Source organism: Crinia signifera, chromosome 11 (assembly GCF_055691185.1).
Source record: "Crinia signifera chromosome 11, ASM5569118v1, whole genome shotgun sequence".
Classification (NCBI taxonomy): Eukaryota; Metazoa; Chordata; class Amphibia; order Anura; family Myobatrachidae; genus Crinia; species Crinia signifera.
The window spans coordinates 83,478,131-83,498,305 of record NC_139227.1 but is presented as its reverse complement, the minus strand read 5'-3'; the positions used below and the strand labels follow the sequence as shown (position 1 = coordinate 83,498,305).

General features: G+C 46.2%; 1 long non-coding RNA gene across 4 annotated transcripts in view; it reads left to right on the top strand.

The window, feature by feature from the left end:
- Window positions 1-440: 440 nt before the first annotated feature.
- The window catches only part of LOC146045763 (uncharacterized), a 50,119-nt gene continuing 30,384 nt past the window's right edge, over window positions 441-20,175 (top strand). The window contains exons 1-6 of one of the 4 annotated variants that reach the window (XR_014465590.1): window positions 441-736; window positions 9,470-9,599; window positions 11,263-11,418; window positions 13,950-14,037; window positions 15,256-16,103; window positions 17,883-18,231. This is a non-coding gene — a long non-coding RNA (uncharacterized LOC146045763). Of the gene's footprint in view, window positions 737-5,474; window positions 5,588-9,469; window positions 9,600-11,262; window positions 11,419-13,949; window positions 14,038-15,255; window positions 16,104-17,882; window positions 18,232-20,175 lie in introns of those variants that run through there. The other 3 variants (XR_014465589.1, XR_014465588.1, XR_014465591.1) reach the window with 3 other exon arrangements.

The following is a 20,175-nucleotide window of genomic DNA, read 5'->3' as shown; positions in this document are numbered from 1 at the left end:
GTGATTGTTCAAATATTCTCTGTATAGCGCTGCGGAATATCTGAGCGCAATATAAGAAACTGTTAATAAATAATACAAATATTATACTAATAACATTTCCCCTACGCTCTCTGTCACTGGGCTGTTACATATGATGCTCTCCTGGATAGTGCAGAAATGAGAGACAGAAGAGATTTGACATTTGGGGCCAGCCATGTTGTATAATCAGCTGAGATCCAATATCCGCCAAATACTACCAAGCATGTTCCCGTACCGTATTTATGGGTAAATGCAGAGTTCAAATGGTTTTTGAGGCCAAAAAAATTCAGAATACAATGTTTTACAGTGTACAGTTTTACTATTTATTTTTATACAGGAAAGCCAGAAGAACTGCAAAAGACACAAGTCATAGTACAACGAACTCTGGGGTAGATGTATTCTACCTGCACTTGTCATGTGGATATTACGCTTCCTGCTTCGCTGATCTGATGCACATAATGTGAGCTATAGGGTGGGGTTATAGGGGTTATGTTACTAATAATGTAAACATAGCTCCCAACTCTCCACGCGGCGAGGGTGGGGCAGTTGGGAGACCCTGTTGCCATACGCTTGTCACGCATGTGCACATCGTCTATTCCCCGCAGGCAGAGGGGCAGCAGTGGAAAAATGGGGCGCACGGCTGTCGCCCGTGAAAGTCCCGCTGAACCGGCAATGAAAGCTGGGAGGCATAGAAGGGCCATGCAGAGAATTCTGATTGGTAAGTATGCATGATGCATAAAAATGGTATAGATGAGAGGGATCTGTTCTCAGATAACCACGCCCACTCGAACTTCCGACATCCAATACAGGGCTTGGATCTGCCCGAGACTTAGAACTTAAACAAAGCAAAATGACATATACTGTATAATCTACTAGTTACCGATCCAACAAAATACAACATAACAGTACTGCCATCTAGTGGCCGCCAGTGTACACACATGCAATCTCTACAGTACAAGTAAAAGCGGGATGAGAAACAGCTGAGATTTTGCAAGGAAAGCAATACTAAGGGTTACCCCCTGCATGAGTGAGTTCTCAGCACCTCAGTCTTTATTGGCGAGACCTCAGTCTCTTTATTCGTCTATTAGTGAGACCCCAGCCACCTCCCCCCAATATTAGTGAGACAACCAGTACCCTGCCATCAGGAAGACGTCCAGATGCCGCTCTATCGATATATACCCAGATATGTCCCAGGTCCACATTCAGACCTGATCGCAGAGCTGTAAATTTACATGTCGGACGATTATCAATGAACTGCGTATAGGCCGAAATGCGCCTGCCAGCAATGAACTCCTGCGAGTGACAGGGAAAACGCAGGCATTCCTAAGAAAACACTAGGCGTGGCAAAGCCTGTTAGGGGAGTGTTTGTGATGTCAGCTCCAGCCAGGATATGCCGTTTTCCATCACAGCGGTGAGTCGCTGGTTACGCAGCACCTGCGATGGGGAGCAGCTTGCAATGGGATTTTAACTCATTTGCATGGGTGTGAATGGATTTGCAGCCAGGGGCGGATCCAGGATAAAATGACAGGGTGGGCACCATGATAAAAGAGGGATTAGGTGGGGGAGGGGCAGTGTTAGTGGTGCCAGTGTACATGCTAAGAGAGCGGCAGAGAGAGGGTGGCAATGGGAATAAAAATAGGCCCTGGCATTTAAAGTATGCAGGCCCACCATGGCGACAAAAGTGAAGGATGTAGTTGTGCAGAAAAGGGTGTGTGGCCACTCAACAGGGGGCGTGTCCTGGAGTGTAGTGTACAACACCATATACAACTTCTACACATTATGCAACAAAATACTAGACCCCATTATACTTGCCCCTTACACATGATGCCAAATGGAAGGAGCCAAAATTCACATAATGCCACATGGATAGAGACAAAATTCAAATAATGCCACATGGATTGTGTCAAAATTCACATAATGCCACACGGATTGAGCCAAAATTTACATAATGCCAAATGGAATGAGCCAAAATTCACATAATGCCACATGGATTGTGTCAAAATTCACATAATGCCACATGGATTGTGTCAAAATTCAAATAATGCCACATGGATTGTGTCAAAATTCACATAATGCCACACGGATTGAGCCAAAATTCACATAATGCCGCACGGATTGAGCCAAAATTCACATAAAGCCACATGGATTGAGCCAAAATTCACATAATGCCACACAGATTGAGCCAAAATTCACATAATGCCACACAGATTGAGCCAAAATTCACATAATGCCACACGGATTGAGCCAGAATTCACATAATGCCACACAGATTAAGCCAAAATTCACAATACACTTCATAAACAGGGACATTGTCCACCAAAGGCGGGCATTAATCATTTTCACCATAATGTCCATTACGCGTTAAGTTACACGCCATTATGTCCATTATGTATTATGCCAAACACCATAATGCCTATTAAAAATTATGCTACATAAGTGCTGCTTATCTACATGCTCATTGCCAAGGGTTCCATGCTCATTGCCAGAGGTTCCATGCTCGTTGCTATGTGGGATTACATGCTCATTGCCAAGGGGGGATACATGCTCGCGGTAAATGGGGGACAGCCGCCGCCATGCAGAAGTGATAGCCACTGACAGTGGCAGAGCCTGGCTGTATTCAGAGCACTGCAGGCCCCAGCAAATTGAAATAATACCCCTTTCACACCAGAAAATGCATTCCCAGGTTGGCCCCTTTTACACAAGCCTAGTCCCTGCATTTTCTGGTGTGAGGGGGAGAGAAAACCACCCCTCCCCTTTAACCAGTTATCTCATTTAACCGGCTATATCTTCGGAACCAACTGACTCATTTACATGAGACAAGTATCATATTGAAGAACTTTTGAGTGGGCTTTGAATGATTTTGGTCCAGTGAAACTGGAACATTTGGTTCCAGAGTAATCTGCCCTCAAACAACATGAACAGCCATGAAATTACATTTCAAAAATAAAAATATAGGTTTACACGCAATATCTCTGGAACCGATTGACCGATATGGACCAGCCTGGTATCATATTGAAGGCCCAGTGATTTAGAATTAAATGAGATCAACCACAAACTTACATGATGTCAGGGGGGGAACTGGTAGCCGTCGGAACTGGGTGGGGGTCGGAATTGACGGGTCCCATATTATCCTATGGGGAAAAACGTTACAGCTTTGCAAGGCGATATCTCCGGTTCCCACGGGGCTAGAGACGCGGGGCTAGATTCGTTGGAAAGCCCTGGCCCTCAGCTACAAAATAAAATGACAGGGGGGGCACGTGCCCAGGTTCCCCCCCCCAAATCCGCCACTGTTTGCAGCCATACACTTCCATTCACAGAGCGAGGACATTAATTGAAAATGCAGGATTACACTTAAGTGGGGGGGGGGCACCTTAACTGATCGCTGGTCGGTGCACATTCGCAGCTGTAAGATCAGGTCTGAATCAGGCCCCCTGTGTGGAGAGATTTATTCCCAAACACAATGGAAGGTTCCATGGCACCCTGAAACAAAAAGGAATATGTCTTACAGTATGCGCCATAGCTGCTTTCAATATGGGATTACATGTATAGGTTTAATTATGAATCTATATAGTTAGTATTGAATATAGCAATACCTCCCAACATGACCCTCTCCAGGAGGGACACACACAATGCACTGCTCCTGCACTTCCCTCATAAGGTATGATTACCATCATCTCTGTTGAAAGAACTTTTTTTAGCAATTAACCTGTTCAACACAGGTGATGGTATTCATACAATGGGGCAGATGTATGACGGTGTGTTATGGGGGAGAAGGGGTATCAGCGCACGTTATGTGCACTGATACCGCTTCTCCCCTCATGTATAAAGGAGCCGGTGTGCGCCCCTGTCCATATCGGCGCTGCTATCTAAATGATAGCAGGCCAAATGTATGAACAGTCCGCATCGCTGAGTGTTCCACCTGCTGCTGCTATGGGCTTCGCCAGTAGCAGGCTGCCGAAGCCCTACCTCAACGCTGTCCCTGCTGTTGGCTCTGGCGTGACAAGCGAGATTCCGTGCATGCCCAGTCCAGGCGACCGGCGGGAAGGAGATAGCGCATCAGTGTAAAACTGATGCACTTTCTCCAGAAAGGGACATCACTTGAGGGGGGAGTTTGCTCTCCCCGCTTTGGCAGACAAGATGTTAATACATCTTGTCGATGTCCCTTCTGCTTCGCCTCGTTAATGAGGCGAAGCAGGAAGTGTTATAGCGGTGCGCTCATCTAGAAAATATTCTCAATTGTAGTCCGCTTATTACCCTAAGTAGTATTTCGGGTGATATTCATAAATGGTCAAAACAATTTATCTCATGGATGGGTCATGCAAACACCTTGAAAATTAACATTTTGCCACGTTTACTGTATCTCTCCCAGTAATGATCCCCCCACACATATTAACTAGTTAATTAGACTTTATATAACAGAACCATAGATGGGGGTTTAGGCGTGCCAAATGTTAAATTATATCTTTATGCAGCTCATCTCTCCCAAGCTGTCCCCTGGCATGTTAATATATGCTTGGTATGCATAGATGGGTTCAATCTTATGGATACCATGTAACCAGAGGCCTATGGGGTGGTGCACATCCCCGACTATTGCTTTTACTGTCTCCTTGTGGGACAGACTGTCCAAGACTCATGCGTTAAGTTTCTTCTCCCCCCGCGCTCTCTCCCCTCTGGGATAACCCGGCCTTTCCCGGGGGTAAAGACAAACACAACTTTAAGCACTGGCTCTCTAAAGGCTTACATTTATCACTGATATTGCCCCTTTATGTACATTTCTGACATTCACGGAATTGTAGGATAAACATACCTCCCAACTTTTGGATGTGCCAGGTCGGGACAGGGTGCGCGCCGGAGGCGTGCAGCGATTTTTTTTGGGGGCGTGGACTATCGGAAGTGGGTGTGGTCTATAACAGCGGTACTGCCACGAGGCCACGCCCCCATTTTCACCTGCGGGGCATGCCCAGCAGCTCTATGGTCTGCTGGCCAGCCCCCAGCCCCCCTGCCTGCAAGAATAGACGCTGTGCGCATGCACACAGCGTCTATTCACAGACTACAGGGGGGGACTCCCAACTGCCCCCCCCCCCCCCCCCCCCCGCCGCGGGACACTGCCGGCGGCCGGAGGGACGCGGGAATGTCCCAAAATATCGGGATAGCTGGGAGGTATGGATAAATACAATATCCCCTCTCAGTACTTTTTTTCAATACCTGGAACTTCTCAGGGCTGGAATGGCCATCTGGCACTTCTGGCAAATGCCAGAAGGGCCGATGGCCAGGTGGGCCGAATTTGAGTCTTTTCTGAGAGGACGGATGTGCTGGCGGCCGGAGTAGTACATGAGATTGCTGCTCTCCTCTCAGCCAGTGTCACTGCTCCCTGCAGTACCGCGGGGTGCCTCTAGGTGTCTCTTGCTTTGTGCTCAGCTATGAGGAGCACAAAGTGAAAGCTGTTAGCTAAAGTGACAGAGGAAGATGGTGTACACGCAGCTCGGAGGCAGGAGCAGGCAGCATCGTGGCTGGGGGAGAGACCTGAATCCAGACATCACATTCAGGAGCTGGGATCATACAGTAGAAGGTAGTATTGTTATTGTGTATTTTATTTACTCCGTCTCCTCTCTCTCGGTTTCTGTCCTGTCTGTCTCACTCTCTCTCCATCTGTCTTTCTATAGTCTCTTCTCTCACCCCTCTCTGTCTCTCCCCCCCACCCCCTTTCTGTCTCTCCCCCCACCCCCCCCCTCTCTGTCTCTCCCCCCCACCCCCCCTCTCTGTCTCTCCCCCCCCACCCCCCTCTCTGTCCCTCCCCCCCCCACCCCCCCTCTCTGTCTCTCCCCCCCCACCCCCCTCTCGGTCTCCCCCCCCCCCACCCCCCCCTCTCTGTCTCTCCCGCCCCCCACCTCTGTCTCTCCCCCCCCACCTCTGTAACTCCCACCCCCCCCTCTCTGTCTCTTCCCTGTGGGGTCTTGTTATTATACAGGCTGTGAGGTCCAGTTGTTGTTGTTATTATTATAATACAGGGGGAGCAACCTGTTGCGTTCTGTTATTATACAGGGGATCAGCCTGTGGGGTCCAGTTATTAATATAATACAGGGGGAGCAGCCTGTTGTGTTCTGTTATTATACAGGGGATCAGTCTTTGGGGTGCAGTTATTAATATAATACAGGGGGAGCAGCCTGTTGTGTCCTGTTATTTTACAGGGGGAGCAGCCTGTGGGGTCCAGATTGTTTTATATTCTGTAATGGGCATTACGGTGTGTTTCATAATGTGTAATGTCTCCTTTCCATGACACCACGCCCCCTTTTCCCCACACGGCAGGTGGGCCTGTGTGCTCAAAATGCCAGGGCCGATTTCTGTTCCCAGTCCGGCCCTGCACTCCACAATACAACACTCACGTAACTCTTTGGTGAAGTCCACCATAGAATCATTATGCTCCCTTCACTCCTCCTCTAAGGGCCTCACCTCCACGATTGATCGCCATATGCTTAAACATACAGTAACTCACCCCATTGGCTTCACACGAGACCTACAAATATAATTGGGGACTAATACTTGGGGGGCAGATTAGACAGAACCTAGTATCCTCTACGGTACTTGTTTCCTAGCACGGCCACACCGATTTACATCGGGGTGGTCGTGTCGGAAAAATCGGGTCGATCGCATCGCATGCGATTTGGTCGGATGCGATCGACGCGACCGACCGATTTTCGACCCGATTTTTTTATTGAATGAAATGTAAATCGGGTCCCTGGGACCCGATTTTACATTGGATTCAATGTAAAATATTCCCAACCCCCCCAAATTTAACGCCGTAAACCCCACCCCACGATAGACGCCAACCCGAAGCGTGGCGAGCGCAGCGAGCCCGCGAGGGGCGGCGGTGCGCGTCCTCCGACCTTTTCATTCCCCTACTATCCACGTCGGCGTGGAGTTGAGAATAGAATAGTGTGGCGAGCGCAGCGAGCCACCGAGCCCGAAGCGTGGCGAGCGCAGCTAGCCCCGCGAGGGGACGCGTATACCTGTGAAGTTATACGCGTCCCCTCGCGGGGCTCGCTGCGCTCGCCACGCTTCGGGCTCGCTGCGCTCGCCACACTATTCTATTCTCAACTCCACGCCGACGTGGATAGTAGGGGAATGAAAAGGTCGGAGGACGCGCACCGCCGCCCCTCGCGGGCTCGCTGCGCTCGCCACGCTTCGGGTTGGCGTCTATCGTGGGGTGACGACGGGGACATCTATAATGTGAAATGGGTCATATTGGCCCATTTCACATTTTTCAAATTTTTTCACGATTTCAATGTTAAAAAATATTTTAACTTTGAAGCCTATGGAAAAATCGGGGGCATCGCGTCGGGACCAATGTTAATGGTCCCGACCGACGCGATGCCCCCGATATTTTACCTTTCCCAACACGATTTCAATGTTAAAATATTTTTTAACATTGAAGCCTATGGGGAAATCGGGGGCATCGCGTCGGTCGCGTCGGGACCAATGTTAATGGTCCCGACCGACGCGATGCCCCCGATATTGTGTCCTAGCCGGCAAAATGGACCTGATTTCAAAGGAAATCGGGTCCATCGTATGGATCGTGTACCTTAACTTAAAGGTACACGATCCATAAGATTGTGGCCGTGCTAGGAAACAAGTACCTCCTCTACCACCTCTATTAAACACAAACAAAATTTAGTTAAAATATACACACGCTGGTTTCTACCCCCGACTCGTTTGAATAAAGCCTTTCCGACCTCATCAGATTTGTGCTGGAGAGGTTGTGGACTTAAGGGTACACTGCTCCATTTTTTGGGGATTGCCCCAAAATAGTCTCGGCCTGGAAAGCCATCCAGAAGTTAAGGTTGACATTCCATTTTCCCCTTCTTTCTTTTTATTCCCTCGGAATATTCCAAAAATAGCAAAACCCACTATGAAACTCATGTGGCAAATTCTTAATGCAATGAAATGCAAAAATAGCCCGTCTTTGGAAATCCCAAATGGTTCCGTCAGGGGCAGCTGTTACCACTGCTATTTGGGACACATATCATATGGAATTCATGTGTAACATAATGGGAAGTAATGCGCTGAAACATGGGCCCCCTGGCTAGCCAATCATAAAGCCCCTCCACCCCTAAAAAAATTTTTTTTATGGTCTCTCTCCTTTTAAGATATGGAGCTTGTCTTAAAATTAAATTGGATGATGTTTTCTGCACTGTGGCAATCTCATGTTCATACGACCTGACTGATTCAGCATATGTCTCACTGTGCACAAAATGATGGATACAAGATATTGACTGCGCCCTGGCTACTGCAGCCTGTGAACACCAAGGATGTACCACACATCCACAGAAACAATGAAAACAGAAAAAGATGGTGATCACTGGCGCTGTACCCCCAAACACAATGAATATAAATAGTCCGCAATATCTAGCGACCTGAATAGAAGATCAAGTGTCCATCAGGATTATTTCACAGAAGTGGTGCCCAGTATTGCGGACTATTTATATTCATTGTGTATGGAGGTACAGTGTCTCACTGTGTACTACTGCAGTGGTACTCAACCTGTGGGTCCTGACCTTCTTGATATGGGGTCGCGACTCCATGTTGCTGACCATCAAGCTGATGACTTTTCTAATCTCAGTCAGTGATTCACGGAGTCTGAAAAATCTGTTGAATTGTTTATTTTAGACTCCTCCCATCAGTTTGTGCCTCCACAATGCTGCCATGCAGGTGCTCTCTGCTGACTACACATGTCATGTGATCTTCTGCAGTAACTTTTTGGGTTCCTGTAATTATTTTTATTGTCTGGTGGGGTCCCAGAGCAAAATAGTTTGAGGACCCCTGTATCACTGCCTATTACCGATTTCCCCCTTTTCCTTCTGTCTACTCTCCCTCCCATTGTTCATACATTGTATTATTGCAAAAACCTTTCAATAAACAGTTTGAAAAAAAAAAAAAAAAAAAGACTTTTAGTCCTGGGGCCTGTTCCTATATTAGAAGAACACCTTGGACCAGCAATGTGCAAATGGCCTTTGTGAGGTGCATTTTCTACATTCCAGAGTCACAATTAGTCACTTACAGATGTGTCCTCCTACATCATTGCTAAACAGCCCTTCTAGTTGCACCACATACTCTGATGAGACTCTGTATCACTGAGCATCTTTTTGTTGAGGTTTTCCATAAAAATGTGTCTTATTCACATCACTATGCACATAGAAAACACATGCAGCTTCTGCTGATTAAAATGAGATGCCTATATTCTGTGTGTGACTGTGGCTTTATCTCAATATGAGATGCATTTTCAGCAAAGAAAGATGCCCAACATTAGCAGAGCTGCCCAGGGACTGCCGACTCACGGTGCATGGCGTATTGAGGCTCAATGTATAAGGACACATCTATATGATGCATAGAATGTATATCAGGTGCTGTATATATTTAAACAAGTCCTTAGTAAAGAAAATGTCCCTTATTACAGAGATATTAAACCAGAAAACATCCTGATTGGTGCTGCCGGACACATCATAATAGCCGACTTTGGTCTGGCTGTGAGTAAGATCCATGGAGCGACCGGAAGCGGGGGAACCCCAGGCTACATTGCCCCAGAGGTGAGGATAGACTGTTACAGTGTTACATTGTAGGGAGTATATTATTTCTATTCTAATATGTAGGGTTTGTATGCTAAGGTTAATATGGAGGATAGAGCGTGGCATTTCTATATATTTACTTCCTCTTTGTCATGTCGGGGCAGTGCCCAGATTGTCCCCATTACCATGCAGCATGTCCTATTGCCCAACATGATGACTCATAGGGTGAGAGATTCAGAAAGTGAGAGAGTTGGTAAGAAATCTCCATATTTTTTTAAAGTGGCAATCATTTACACTGCAAAACCAGTTTGATTTAGCAGTGTAAATGATTGCTGCTTAAAAAAATCTGGAGATTTCTTACCAAATCTCTCACTTTCTGAATCTCTCATCCGATTAAATTTCACCCCAAGTGTGGCCAGCATTAAAGTCACTGACACACAGGTGTACGCGCAGCATTAGATCATTACATTTCCCCTGCCAACAATCTCAGTCTTCACCTGATCATCTTATATACTGTATCATACTTCTATATCCTGTTCTTCATTCTTCCTTCTAATATAATATGTATTGCAACTCTGATGTATGTTTTTACTTGGCTGTACATAGTGTAGTATAAGTTTCATTATAGCAAACACCCAATTTACAGAAGATATGGTTATGAATGGCTCACTGTGAATCGGGGTTCAGGATCATCCCTCTCTAATGTTTTTATGGAGATTTTTCAGGGGTTTGTTTGTTTTTGTTCTCGTTCTCATTGTGCACTATGGGTCTTATGCTGCTTTCCCACTGCAGACCAGTTTAAAGTACTGGTAATCTTAAATGGTATTTAAAACGGTATTAGCATTCCCACTGCAGCAGATTACCGTTTTAAATACCATTTAAGTACCATTCCCATTGCAGTGAACCGTGTAAAATGTAGAGTGCCTAACCCCCCCCCCCCCCCAGTGTAAAGAGTGCCTAATCCCTCCCCCCCTCCCAAGTGTAAAGAGTGCCTAACCCCCGTACCTGCCCTGTGCCCCCACCTCCCCTCCCCTTGTACTTACCTGCACGGGGATGCAGGGCAGTGGGGAGGCAGTGGGGGTACATGCAGGGTACAGGCAGTCCCAGTGCCTGATGAGAACTAGTAGTTCTCACTTTGCGCATATGTAATGAGTGCACGTGCATAATAATGAGCCACTCATTACATATGCGCATATGTAATGAGCGGCTCTTTATTATGCACGTGCACTCATTACACATGCACAAAGTGAGAACTACTAGGTCTCATCAGGCACTGGGACTGCCTGGAGGCTAAATAACATTTAAGAGGCATTCCCACTGCCTCTTAAACGTTATTTTAAGACCATTTAGCTTTAAACGGTATTTCAACTCTGGCACTTTCCCACTGCAGCCTTAAAACGGTAAATTGCGCTGAAAATCGGCAATTTACCGTTTTTTAGCTGCAGTGGGAAAGGGGCATTATTTGGATTTGTATGTTTATGTACAAATCTGATGGTGGGTTCACTGCACATGTGCAGAACAGGTCCTGTGACGTCGCAGACAATGCACCCTAAGCCACAGGCTGTGGCCACATGGTACCATGCAGTATCCTCCCTGTGTGCCCCTCTATGTTACTATTCCTCAGCGGTACTGTCATGTATATAACGCTGATTTATTTAGTGACCTGTTTCCCTCATTCTGACAGATGCAATTCCACTAACAGTACGACGCTGGTGTGGATTGGTACGCTCTTGGAGTGGTCCTTTTCCGAATGACATCTGGAAGATCCCAGTTTGACTGTCAGCTCTCTACATTGGCAAGCTGCAGCCTGAACCTTGATGCAAGGGACATCATTGAAGTGGTGAGTGGGAGTAGATCCTCAGTATACTAGGTACAAGGACAGGAACAACAATAAAGTAGCGCTAAATACCAATGAGGAATTAAATTAAATTGACATTTAATAATACACATAAAAAAAAAGTAAATACACAAATTAAACCACAGGCACCTATGGCAAATATTATGGGCTGGATAGTTCAGTGGGGATCGTTCCTATATATACCGCCGTTAGTAGAGGCTTGTTACTCACAGTGTGGCCTCCGATAGGAACATGTTTGGCGTCTACTGCATGGAATATACATATCCAGTTGTACAGTGAAACGCGATAGGAGCTGAGAGCCCATCATAGAAACATAGAATGTGACGGCAGATAAGAACCACTTGGCCCATCTAGTCTGCCCCTTTTTTAAACATTACCTCCAACCATATTTGATCCTTATTTCTTTGTAAGGATATCAATATGCCTATCCCAAGCATGTTTAAATTGTATTACTGTATTTACCTCTACCAGCTCTGATGGGAGGCTATTCCACTTATGTACTACTCTTTCTGTGAACCAATTCTTCCTCAAATTTCCCCTGAATCTTCCTAGTTTCATTACATGTCCTGTTGCTCCTCTTCCTGTGAAGAATGTCTCCCACCTGTACCTTTTTAAAACCCTTGATATATTTGAAAGTTTCTATCATGTCCCCCCTTTCCCTTCTCTGCTCTAAAGTATACATATTAACCCCTTCACGACATATGACGTATATATACGTCATATTGCCGTTGCGGGGGAATCAAGCCAGCTCACGGAGTGAGCTGGCTTGAAAGAGAGCAGGTAATGGCTGTATATTACAGCCAGGTCCCTGCTCTCACGGGCACGAGCGGCGAGTTCGCCGATCGTGGCCGTTTAACCCTTTAAGCACCGCGGGCAAAGCGCCCGCAGTGCTTAAATAGCTGATCGGAGGGGGGGCGCCCCCCTCCGGCGCCGATCGGGGCCCCCCGCAGCGAGATCGGAGGGTGCCGATCGGTTGCCATGGTAGCCAGGGGTCTAATGTAGACCCCTGTGCTGGCCGTATATGCATACCTATTACATCCTGCCTCAGGCAGGATGTAATAGGAAGTGCATAAAATCACTACGTTCAGCCATAGAGCTCTATGGCTGAACCTAGTACAGGCGATCGCGCCCCCTAGTGGTCAAGTACACTAGGGGGCCTTGTAGTAAAAGTAAAAAAAAAAAAAAAAATCAAGTTTAAAAATAAAAAAAAATAAAAAAATATTAAAAGTTCAAATCACCCCCCTTTCCCCATTTCCCAAATAAAAATAAAAAATAAATAAAAAAAATAAACATATTTGGTATCGCCGCGTTCCTAAAAGTCCGATCTATTAAAATATAACATTAGTTATCCTGCACGGTTAAAGGCGTAAACGGAAAATAATCCCCAACGCCAAAACTACGTTTTTTGGTCGCATCGCGTACCCAAAAAAAAATAACTAAAAGAGATCAGAAAGTCGCCCATATCCCATAATGGTATTAATTAAAAAGTACACTTCAGCCCGCAAAAAATGAGCCCTCACCCAGGTCCGTAGGTGGAAAAATAAAAAAGTTATAAGCCGCAGAACATGGCGACGCAACGCAAATTAGAAAAACCGTAAAAGTTGCGATTTTTTTTTTTAGTGGTAAAACATAACGAAAACTATATAAGTTTGGTATCGCCAGAATCATAACGACCCATAGAATAAAGATAACCCATCATTTTAAACAAACTATGAACTCCAAAAAAACCGTAACCAGCGCAAAATTGTGCAATGGCGTTTTTTTTTTTTTTTACCCCACATTGAATTATTTCCTGATTCCCCAGAATATTATACGGTATAGTAAATGGTACCATTACAAAGTACAACTTGTCCCGCAAAAAAAAAGCCCTCATGTGTCTATATAGCCGGAAAATTAAAAAAGTTACGCTTATTTGAACGCAAGGAGGAAAAAAAAAAAAAAATTACCTTAAAAGGCAATGTCGTGAAGGGGTTAAGATCTTTTCGTCTTTCCTGGTACGTTTTGTGATGTAGGCCATGCACCATTCTAGTTGCCCTTCTTTGTACTGTCTCCCAAGAGTGGCATCTACCACTCCAACCTGTGCACTACTGTACTTTATACTGGATCCGGACCAGCGGCCAATCTTTGGGAACTTTCCACAGCCGCAGATACTCCAGTGAGACTCCTCACTTGCTATCACCGTTACGTAGTATACTGCTGCTATGCATTCCATGTCGGATTAATTCCCCAGGTGGACATTTATGGTAAATATACCTTACTCATCCACAGAGAGATTTATTGGAGACTGTGCTTACTATATGTGGACCCCTACTAATGGCGGTATATATAGGAACGGATCCCCAATGAACTATCCAGCCCACAGTATTTGTCATAGGTGCCTGTGCTTTTATTTGTTTTATGTACGGTATTTATTCATTTATTGTAAAATTTTTGTTTATGTGCATTATGAAATGTCAATTCAATTTAAATCCTCAGTGGTATTTAACACTACTTTATTTTCCTTTCTTTTTCAGTACACAGGAATTTACTCCCTTCCTCTAAGTAGCTGCTCGGCCAACTGAGAGTACAAGAATAATGCTTCCCTTGTTTGCCCAGATTGAGGTACCAGAATAATGCTTCCCTTGTTTGCCCAGATTGAGGTACCAGAATAATGCTTCCCTTGTTTGCCCAGATTGAGGTACCAGAATAATGCTTCCCTTGTTTGCCCAGATTGGGGTACAAGAATAATGCTTCTCTTGTTTGCCCAGATTGAGGTACCAGAATAATGCTTCCCTTGTTTGCCCAGATTGGGGTACCAGAATAATGCTTCCCTTGTTTGCCCAGATTGGGGTACAAGAATAATGCTTCCCTTGTTTGCCCAGATTGGGGTACAAGAATAATGCTTCTCTTGTTTGTCCAGATTAGGGTACAAGAATAATGCTTCCCTTGTTTGCCCAGATTGAGGTACCAGAATAATGCTTCCCTTGTTTGCCCAGATTGAGGTACCAGAATAATGCTTCCCTTGTTTGCCCAGATTGAGGTACCAGAATAATGCTTCCCTTGTTTGCCCAGATTGGGGTACAAGAATAATGCTTCCCTTGTTTGCCCAGATTGAGGTACCAGAATAATGCTTCCCTTGTTTGCCCAGATTGGGGTACCAGAATAATGCTTCCCTTGTTTGCCCAGATTGGGGTACAAGAATAATGCTTCCCTTGTTTGCCCAGATTGGGGTACAAGAATAATGCTTCTCTTGTTTGTCCAGATTAGGGTACAAGAATAATGCTTCCCTTGTTTGCCCAGATTGAGGTACCAGAATAATGCTTCCCTTGTTTGCCCAGATTGAGGTACCAGAATAATGCTTCCCTTGTTTGCCCAGATTGGGGTACCAAAATAATGCTTCTCTTGTTTGTCCAGATTGGGGTACAAGAATAATGCTTCCCTTGTTTGCCCTGATTGGGGTACAAGAATAATGCTTCCCTTGTTTGTCCAGATTGGGGTACCAGAATAAAGGGTACTTGTGTATTTTCTGGGCGCACGATATATCGCATCGCATGCCACTAATTAAGGCATGCGATGCAACGGTACCTGATTTTCCCTTGAAATGATCGGGAGGTGCTAATGAAGTACAAATCGCATTGCATTGTATGCCTTTGTATGGCATGCGATGCAATGCGATTTAACACATCCCGCCCATTCGTAATCCCGCCCTCTGGCACATCTGGCAGAATTTCACTCTGAGGGTATTTTGTGAGGAGAGAAGAAGTGTGTTGCTGAGCTGGTGTTTTCGTGAGGTGATTTTGCTGTGATTTTTATCCGATTACTTTGGATTATGTTCCACAGGATTACGTTGGCTGTGATTTCCATCGGAATGGCTGCATCTTCATCAGTATCGGTGAGTCTGTTCAGTCTGGCGCAGACCGAAGAGAAAGCTGTCCGTTTTCTGCAGGACCATTCTCTTCTGCCGGTGACAGCCACCTGCGCAAATGGACATCCCATGCGGCTGTCCATTAAGGAGTACAAATGGCGTTGTTACATAAAGAGCTGCGGGAAGAAGGAGAGTCTGAGGGCAGCCCTTTTCTTCCCAGGACGCCGACTTTCTTTGGTGAAGTTATTTCGCTTCATCTTCTGCTGGTGAGGAGCTGACTTCTATCGACTTCTGCGACCGTCACCTCAATATGTCGAATAAGACAGCAGTCATGTACAACGCCTTAATGCGGGAGGCATGTGAGCTGGACTTGGCCCAGGCATGATCGTTGAAATTGATGAAACTCTTTTTGTTCGACGACAGGCTAACGTGGGCCGAGTGCTCCCACAGCAGTGGGTGTTTGGGGGAGTCTGTAGAGAAACAGGTCAATGCTTCATGATGCCTGTCCCGCAATGGGACGCTTCCACACTTATGGCGGCAATCTGTGACAATATAGAGCCCGGCACGAGCATCTTCAGTGACTGCTGGCTTGCGTACAGCACAGAAGCACTGGAGAGGGCTGGATACGTTCACGCACGCGTGAACCACAAATATAACTTTATAGACCTGCAGAGTGGAGCGCACACTCAAAATATAGAGCGACTGTGGGGATGCGCTAAATGGCGTAACAAGCGCCAGCGGGGCACAGCTCGGCAGAACCTGGACAGATATATGCAGGAATTCGTATGGCGGAAATGCCTAGCAGGTGACACCCCGTTCCCACGTATGTTACAAGCATTAACTCTGCTCGCTAAATGAAATTGACTCTTGATGATTTTTAATTATAATAATTGTTAGATTTCATCGTTATCTTTCTTATTGTTATTTTTGAATTATATTTATTGTTCTATGTGATAATTATCTTTGTATGTAATCATTGTCTTTATTGTTCATATATAATCATTTTCTTCTACAGTTATTCGTTAACTCCTGTTGTCATTACTGTGTCAGATGAATGATATTGGTGTTGTGAATGTGTCCACAAGGTCCACAGCCAGCCCACTATCAACACTAACCCGAAGCGCGTGAGCGCTGCGAGCCCGCGAGGGGCGGCGGTACGCGTCCTCCGACCTTTTCATACCCCCACTATCCACGTCGTTGTGGAGTTGACTTTATATAGTGTGGCGAGCACAGCGAGCCACCGAGCCCGAAGCGTGGCGAGCGCAGCGAGCCCCATGAGGGGACGCAGAATATATGTGAAGTAATCCACGTCCCCTCGCGGGGCGCGGGGCGCTCGCCACACTATATAAATTCAACTCCACGCCGACGGGGATAGTGGGGGTATGAAAAGGTCGGAGGATCCTGTGTACCGCCACCAGAATAATACTTCACTTGTTTGCCCAGATTGAGGTACCAGAATAATGCGTCCCTTGTTGGTCCAGATTGAGGGACTAGAATAATGCTTCCCTTGTTGGTCCAGATTGAGGTACCAGAATAATGCTTCCCTTGTTTGCCCAGGTTGAGGTACCAGAATAATGCTTCCCTTGTTTGCCCAGGTTGAGGTACCAGAATAATGCTTCCCTTGTTGGTCCAGATTGGGGTTCCAGAATAATGCTTTCCTTGTTTGCCCAGATTGAGGTACCAGAATAATGCGTCCCTTGTTGGTCCAGATTGAGGTACAAGAATAATGCTTCCCTTGTTGGTCCAGATTGAGGTACCAGAATAATGCTTTCCTTGTTTGCCCAGGTTGAGGTACCAGAATAATGCTTCCCTTGTTTGCCCAGGTTGAGGTACCAGAATAATGCTTCCCTTGTTGGTCCAGATTGGGGTTCCAGAATAATGCTTCCCTTGTTGGTCCAGATTGAGGTACCAGAATAATGCTTCCCTTGTTGGTCCAGATTGAGGTACCAGAATAATGCTTCCCTTGTTGGTCCAGATTGAGGTACCAGAATAATGCTTCCCTTGTTGGTCCAGATTGAGGTACCAGAATAATGCTTCCCTTGTTTGCCCAGATTGAGGTACCAGAATAATGCTTCCCTTGTTTGCCCAGATTGAGGTACCAGAATAATGCGTCCCTTGTTGGTCCAGATTGAGGGACTAGAATAATGCTTCCCTTGTTGGTCCAGATTGAGGTACCAGAATAATGCTTCCCTTGTTTGCCCAGGTTGAGGTACCAGAATAATGCTTCCCTTGTTTGCCCAGGTTGAGGTACCAGAATAATGCTTCCCTTGTTGGTCCAGATTGGGGTACCAGAATAATGCTTCCCTTGTTTGCCCAGATTGAGGTACCAGAATAATGCTTCCCTTGTTTGCCCAGATTGAGGTACCAGAATAATGCTTCCCTTGTTTGCCCAGATTGAGGTACCAGAATAATGCTTCCCTTGTTTGCCCAGATTGGGGTACCAGAATAATGCTTCCCTTGTTTACCTAGATTGCGGTACAAGAATAATGCTTCATTGATTGCCTCTGGAGAGACATTGCTGCCATATATGGAGTTATACAGCTGAGCGGTCATTATAGTTATTATATATATATTATAGTTATGTTCGTGTTTCTCTTTTCAGCTCCAGTGCGACGACCGAAAACAGCATAAATGTGTGAACGGCCAAATTCGCCAACATCTTTTCTTCCGGAGTATAGATTGGAAGCAGCTAGAAGATCTCCATGTACCGTCACCTTTTCATACACACATGGGATCAACACCATCCACAGGAGCAGCATCAATAAAGATCTTAAATTCCATCCATTATGAATTTCCACATGATGTCACTTAGCGTTCTGCAGAAGATCCAGCCTGTGGCTAGAACACCTGCTCATTCTCTAGCTGCCCAGCTTACATGAGTCGGCATAACATTACCCATCATCAGTGAGACAGTATTTGGACTCGGAAGCCCTGGAGATACTGTAGAGTCTGTGAGTAACATATAATGCCTATATGTAAATATATGGCCAGAGCCCAGGGAGAGGAGCCAGCTGCTGAGGGGAGTAGGTGAGGAGGAGGCACAGCCTGGTAATATTAAGGGGTATTAGACATGCAGGCCAGAGCCCGGGGAGAGGAGCCTGCTGCTGAGGGGAGTGGGTGAGGAGGAGGCACAGCCTGGTAATATTAGTGGGTAGAGGACACGCAGGCCAGAGCCCGGGGACAGGAGCCTGCTGCTGAGGGGAGTGGGTGAGGAGGAGGCACAGGCTTTTAATATTATTGGGTAGAGGACAAGCAGGCCGGAGCCCAGGGAGAGGAGAGTGCTGCTGAGGGGAGTAGGTGAGGCGGAGGCACAGGCTGGTAACATTAGGGGGTACAGGTGGCTGGCATGAGGGGGGTGTTAGAATCTGGAGGGCTCTTCACCAGGCATAATACATCTGCCCCATTATACACTAATTTTTGTGGTATTATTAGATGTAATTATTACGCTAACAGTAATTGATGGTAGCATCGCAATACTGTGACTACACACACACACATACAGTATATATAGCAGAGATACAAAACAGCACTCAACCTTATTGAAGGTTGGTTAAGTGATATATATACATACATGCTTCTTCCTCCTTGTGGTGTTAAGGTCCATACACACTGGGCGATTATGCCCAGCCTGTATGGACAGCGCATACACACTGGGCGGCTTTCCCCCTGTACGGCGCCATCAGCAGGGGGTGGACGGCTTTGCATAGCGCAGCACTATGGAAAGCCGTCCTCAAAGCCGCTCATCTGGTAATACCAGCAGATGAATGGCTTTCCCGGGGATGATGCGGGAGCGCGCATCACTGCTCATCGCCCGGCCGTACACACTGGGCGGCTTTCATGCTGACAGCCGCTCAAATGAGAAAACTGAGCGGATTTCTTGTGAAAGTCACCCAGTGTGTATGGGCCTTTACATTGGTGTGAATTTGTGGTTCACTGCCTTACATTTCATGCCAATAGAGACACTCCTCCTTCCGAGCTGTCTCTGATGAGTGAGGATTATATAGTACTGTTCACACTAAAGGGGGATACAGACTGGTGACCCGTGCTCCGTGCTGAGTGACGGGCTTAAGCACGATCGCTCAGCACACATCATGCTGCACCCACGATGCTGTGTGCTGAGCAATCGTGCTGAGCGGGGCATTGCCTATTTTAATAGGTAAATAGGTAAAGCATTTAATAGGTAAAGCATCGCCATCTAGAAGTAAAGCCAGCGCAAGTGCTGTCTTACCCTGCGGACAATAGCGATGATGGAGAAAATCGCTTGGCTGAATCACTTAGTGCACACACACAGAGCAATTATTGCCCATGGAAACGATTTTCCCAGGGGTGGACGACTTTCAAGCCATTCACCCTGTCGGTCATCAGCTAGTAATACCAGCAGATGAGTGGTGGCCACCGGCGATGATGCGGGAGCGGCATCACCGCTGCCCCATACACACTGGGCGGCTTTTCAGCTGAAAGCAGCTTAAACGACAATAATGAGCGTCTTTCAGTTGAAAATCGCCCAGTGTGTATGGGCCTTTAATATGCCATGATGGCATACTGGGAGGTCCTATGCAAAGGTTCAGCTACTGTTATCTACAGCATTGGTTCTCAACCTCGGTCCTCATGTACCCCCAACAGTGCATGTTTTCCAGGTCTTCACATAGAATCACAGGGGAAATTATTAGCTACACATGTGATCTTTTAAAATGTGTCAGTGAATAATGAGTGCACCTGCCGGGTGACCTGGAAAACGTGCACTGTTGGGGGTCCTTGAGGACTGAGGTTGAGAACCATTGACCTACAGTATTAAAAATCAAAATGTAGAATAAAAGGGTTATGGAGGGGTGTCAATTCCCATGCAGTCTATCTAAGTTGGTGGTGCCCTCTAGAGTATTGAACATAGTGTTATT